This window comes from Echinops telfairi, unplaced genomic scaffold, assembly GCF_000313985.2.
Source record: "Echinops telfairi isolate 266 unplaced genomic scaffold, ASM31398v2 ScPeMD7_7469;HRSCAF=8507_1, whole genome shotgun sequence".
NCBI classification, from domain to species: domain Eukaryota; kingdom Metazoa; phylum Chordata; class Mammalia; order Afrosoricida; family Tenrecidae; genus Echinops; species Echinops telfairi.
The window spans coordinates 148,227,931-148,233,361 of NW_022111373.1; the positions used below are offsets into that span (position 1 = coordinate 148,227,931).

Genomic DNA, 5,431 nt, shown 5'->3' on the forward strand with positions numbered 1-5,431 from the left:
TATTTCAGTGAGAGGCAGAACTGTAAGTAGGTCTTATTTTCAGGGGAAGTCTTATATTTCAGTGAGAGGCAGAACTGTAAGTAGGTCTTATTTTCGGGGGATGCCTTATATTTCAGTGAGAGGCAGAACTGTAAGTAGGTCTTATTTTCAGGGGATGTCTTACTTTCGGGGAAACAGGGGAGCGCTTTGTGCTCAGCTCCTTGCCTTGCATCCGAATTAAATGCAACTCACTCTTGCCCCATTATGTATGATTCCTAGTGGTGTCCTAGTAGAACTGCCCTGCAGGGTTTCTGAGGATGAGTTACAATGGGCTCAAATGCAATAGCCATTGTGAGGATGAAGGAGGACCGACCAGGCAGTGTCTGCCACATTGTAGCAAACTCCCCAGGTCCTAACACCACCACCACCAGCCTTTGCAGAAGTAGAGCACCACATCGTTCTGCCTCAAAATGGTTGTTGTGTTCCATCTGCTCTCCCTTGGCAGTGACCTGAGTCCTGACCGAGGTGCCATAAGGCCTGCTCTACAATGAGTCAGTAGCCCACAGACACTGAGGCCTGTGGACAGCCCAAAGGAGGGAAGGCTTCGCATGGCTTGCCTATCATCCCTTGTTCTCTGAGCCTCCTTTTAGAGATTGCGAGAGGCAGGGTTGACTAGAGAAACAAATCCAGTGACGCTCATAATTGTGTCAGAGAGAGCTTTAGATCAAGAAATACTTATCTACCAGGAAAATATCCCAGCCCTGTCTGGATCCAGTCCATTAAGTCTGATACCAGTCCATAAATCCATCTTCAGACTCATGTAGCCACAAGCAATGAAGCAAAGTGCAGGACGATCACAGGCTGACCTGTGAATGCAACGTCTTTTAGATGAAATGGCAGTGGAAGTATCACTGGGCTGGCGCAGGTCTCAGCGTGACTCATCAACGGGAGGGTCAAGGCAGAGAGGCAGAGTGGCCCGCCTCCAGAGAGCCATTGATCTCGGTGGTACCGCCAACTGAGTTCACCCAGCTGTGACCTGATCGACAGGCTAAACTCTACACTTTTCTATCTTCAAGTTGGCACAAAATTATGTAACTATCAAAGATATCAAAGGAAATTTTTATATAAAACCCAGGTATATGTATATAAGTCACACCAATAAGTATATACACCTGACCTGACTCTAGTGGGTCAGGTCATCATAGGTAATCACTAGAAGGGACTTCAGAGACCACCTGTGCACCTAAGCTCACTTCCTAACCAGAAAGAGCCCCCGGCTTAGATCAAACAGTTACCACATCATGGCATAGTGGTTATGCATTGAACTGCTAACCAGGAGGTCAGCGGTTCAAAGCCACCAGCTGCTCTGAGGGAGAGAGAGAAGGCTCTCTCTTCCCCTAAAATGTTAGTCTCAGAGACACAAGGGACAGCTACCCTGTGCTCTGGCATTCAACTTGACAGCAGTGAGTAAGTCAAGGCAGGGGCGGTGCACATGCACTCACTTTGCTCTCATAACAGCCTGGGAAGGGGAGACGAATCCCAATTTCCACGTGACAAAGCAACAGTGCACAGGATCACCCACCAAAAATAACAAACCAGGGCTACTGTCAGGCTTTCTGAAGGCTGAACGTGGGCTCCCTGTTCTCTTTGAGCGTCCCGTGAATTTCAAGGTCATCAGCCGTTGTCTGGCCGAGCTAGGGACTCCACCATGCCTAACCCAGAGTCTTGCATTTCTGTCTTTCTGAACCAGGGCCAAGGGAGAGTGTGGGGTTGAATCCACCTGAACAGCTCCTCCAGGCTCTGGGGGATGACGTTCTACAGACTCCTGTGTCCAGAGGGAACAGGACACGCATCTGATGGCCACGGTAGTTCAGCACCCCCTTCCCACCTGTGTGACAAAGTCCAGGTCAGTTCTCCCCACTGTCTCCCAGTGAACCACCCAGCTGGTTGAAATACTGTCAGCAAACAAAGAACAAACCAAGCCTGGCGCCCTCCAGTAGACACAGACTCAAGGTGGCCACGTGGGAGTCAGAGCCGAGCAGCTCCATCTGGCGTCTGGAAGCAGATTTTCTTCCAAGGACTTTCTTCAAAGGCACGTCTGAGTGGATATGAACCCTCATCCTCTTGGGTAGCGGCCCAAGGTCTGACCATATGTACTATAGTCTACAGTGTGGGAGGCAAAACGAGGTTAACACCTGGGCCATGTTGGGGAGGATGGAGACACAGCACCTCCTTCAGAACTGACTTTGAAGGTCAAGTCTAGAATCTTCTGGCTGTGGTGGTGGTGTTCCCAGTGTTCTTAGAAATGACCTCTCAGCTCTTTTCAAAACACGCTGTAAATTCCGTTTATGGCATGTGGTAAAGTTCTCTACTTCAAAAAAAAAAAATCGGTTGTTATGGGTGAAGAATTCCTCCTGGGCTGGCGAGAGTCCATGCTGTCACTATTCCATATGTCTATTTCCGATTTGGGAACAATAGGACAGAAGAAACCATTGACCGAGCCACTGCCATTGTCAAGGCTGGGTAGGGAGTAAACAGAGCCGCTCAGACAGTTTTCTCCTCTAATCCTCATCTAAACCCGAGTCCGCTGTGTCTCTCATTGTATAGGCAATCATCCCTAATATTGCCAGGCCTTCCCGGTGATTAATCTTCTCAGTAGCTACCAGGCGTGGTCATGCTTGCTGAACAGGGGAGATGGGAACCATCAACAGATTAATCACAGAGCTTTGTGCAATTAGGGGCAGAACCAGCACCCAGCCCAGCCCAGCACCGCTCTGCCTGTGAAGATTGGTTTGCGTATTGGAGTGGAAAAGCTCCCAGTCCAGGGTGGTGAGGGTGTCAGAGGACAGGGCTCTGCTGACCAGGCAGACAGCAATTTGTTGGTCCAAAGGCAGAGAGAGTGATGGCTTCATTCCGTTCTGCAGCTTAGAGATGTTGCCGCCCTTTTCCAGCTTTGCCCAGGAGCAGAAGTCCCACCCAGGTTAGAGTCGTGACTGGTGTGAATGGTGTGCATCAGGGTTGCACCCTTTCACTACCCTGAGTCAATCTGAAGACTGAGCAAATCACAGGAGAAACTGACTATGCAGAGAAGAACAGAGCCTCCGCCTGCGAGGGAGGCACGTTCACAACCCCTGGTGTGCAGATGACACAACCTTGCTTGCTGAAAGTGAAGAACTTGCTGGTGAAGACCAAGGATTGCAGCCTTCCGTTTAGATTACAACTCAATGTAAAGAAGACCCCAATCCTCGCCAGCCTTGAACTTGTTTGTAACCTCCACAACAAGGAACGCCTGAACAGGATTGGCACATTTGAGTTGTGGCGCTGGAGAATACGTAAGTACCATGGACTGCTCAAAGGACAAGCCAGTCTGTGTTGGAAGAAGTACGGCCAGGAGTAAGGATGGTCAGACACATACTTTGGACATGATACCAGGAGAGACCAGTTCCTGGAGAAGGACAACATGCTTGGTAAAGTGGAGGGGCGGTGAGAGAGAGGACAGCCCTCAATGACCACGAGGGACGCAGTGGCTGCCACGACGGGCTCAAGCACAGGAACAATTGTGAGGATGGCCCAGAACCCAGAGGTGGTTTTTTCCTGTTGTCCATCGTGTTGATATGAATCTGAATCAACTGGATGGCACCTAGCAATGACTGTCTATCATCTGTCATCTATCCATCATCCAATCATCTAGCTAATCTTTCCATCTTTCTTTATCTGCGCATGCACATCTTTTAGCTTCCTGGCTGCTTTCTTTGCTGCACGTAGGGTCCCTATGACTCAGAACTGACTTAACAGCACCTCACAGCAGCAACAACAACAACAAGGTCTCTATTCAATTGGTTTACACACCCTCTACTGGAAGCTGCTATATATCGCTCATTCTGTAAGAGACGGGCTTCCTCTTGATTGAGTTTCGATAGGATATAGCATGCCACCTTAGAGGCATGAGGTGGCGACTGACAGCAGTCAATGTTCAGTACTCAAGCCATTGGGCTCCATGAAACCCAAACCCACTGCTCTGGAGTCGGTTCTGACTCACGGTGATCCTACAGGACAGCAGAGAACCAACTGCTCCATGGAGTTCCAAGACTGAATATTGATGGGTGTAGACAGCCTCATCTTTCTCTTGTGGACTGGTTGGTGAACTTGAGCTGCCGATCTTGCAGCTAGGGTAGCTATGGGATTGACCCAGCGGCGACAAGGACAAGCTGCAACATAAGAACAGTCGTGAGGATGGCACAGAACCCAGCAGTGTTTTGGTCTCTTGTCCATCAGGTTGCTATTGATCAGAATTGATTTGATGGCACCTAACAACAGCTCTCTGTCTGTATATCTATCATTTCTCTATCTCTCATCCAATCATCTATCACTAATCTTCTTATTAGTGATCTACACATGCACATCTTTTGGCTTCCTGGCTGCTTTTAAGATGTTATCTTCCTTTGGCCTTCTCCTGAGGATTCTGGAAACTCCGGCATTTCCACCTTGGAAGCTGGAGACACACTCTCTCTCTCTGATCACTCCATGCGAGACATTTCTGACAAGAAACCGCATGAAGCTACCCTGAGAAGGCAGAGTTTTGGAGCTGAAGTTACCATGTGGAGACTTCTGCCAGCGCTGAGATGCTTACAACGCCACTGGATCCACAAGACTTCCCACCTGCATTCGGCGTCATTGCATGTGTTTCGTGATTCTAAACAGGACTTTATAGATTAGTATTGGACATATGGGCTAATATTGGACTTATGGACTTGATCTGTACTGGGCTGGGATGTTTTCTCAATATTCAACTGCTCTTGTAAATAAAGCTCTTTCTTATACCCATCTGAGTGCCTATGAATGTGTTTCTCCAGTCTACCCAGACTAACATAGGGAGCAAGCAGAGGTCCGAGGAGGTTGGTGGTGACCATGCGTGGATACGATGTCTACACTGCACATAATGCAGGCAAAGTATTCATCTTTTCAACATTCTTAGTACCAAGGTTTAAAGATCCAAACCCAGGAATGTGATTTGTCAATATTCATTCTCAAACTCTATAAACACCAAGCCCTCTGGGGCAGGACCCTGGCCTGTGAGTCACAGTTGTCATTGGGATTCCTTCTTGACGTGAAAAAGGCTGACTTTCCATCTGATCCTATCATGATATTTTCCCTTGGACGTTGTGTAGACATGGGCACATCGAAGCAGTGGAGTTCGTCTTGCTAAATGCAACCTGTGAAAGGAAGCAGGAGGTGGCTAGCTCCCACTCTGGGTGGCCTGACGGTACCTTAAACATCTCTGAGTTGTGAAATCTTCCTGGATCACACTTTTTATCCATACTAAGCGATGGAAAGTCCACTGGGGGCCAGCAGCTTAATGCCCTGATTCACTGATGATGCTTGAAAAAGTGGGTGAAGGAAGCCGTTGAGGGCCCGTGGATTCCCAGGACCTCTCGGAGGCAGGGAAAGTGTG

The 5,431-nt window shown here is 48.7% G+C and overlaps 1 pseudogene; it reads right to left on the bottom strand.

Moving 5' to 3' along the window:
• Nucleotides 1–211, bottom strand: part of LOC101638115 — a 2,970-nt pseudogene extending 2,759 nt beyond the window's left edge.
• Nucleotides 212–5,431: the final 5,220 nt, after the last annotated feature.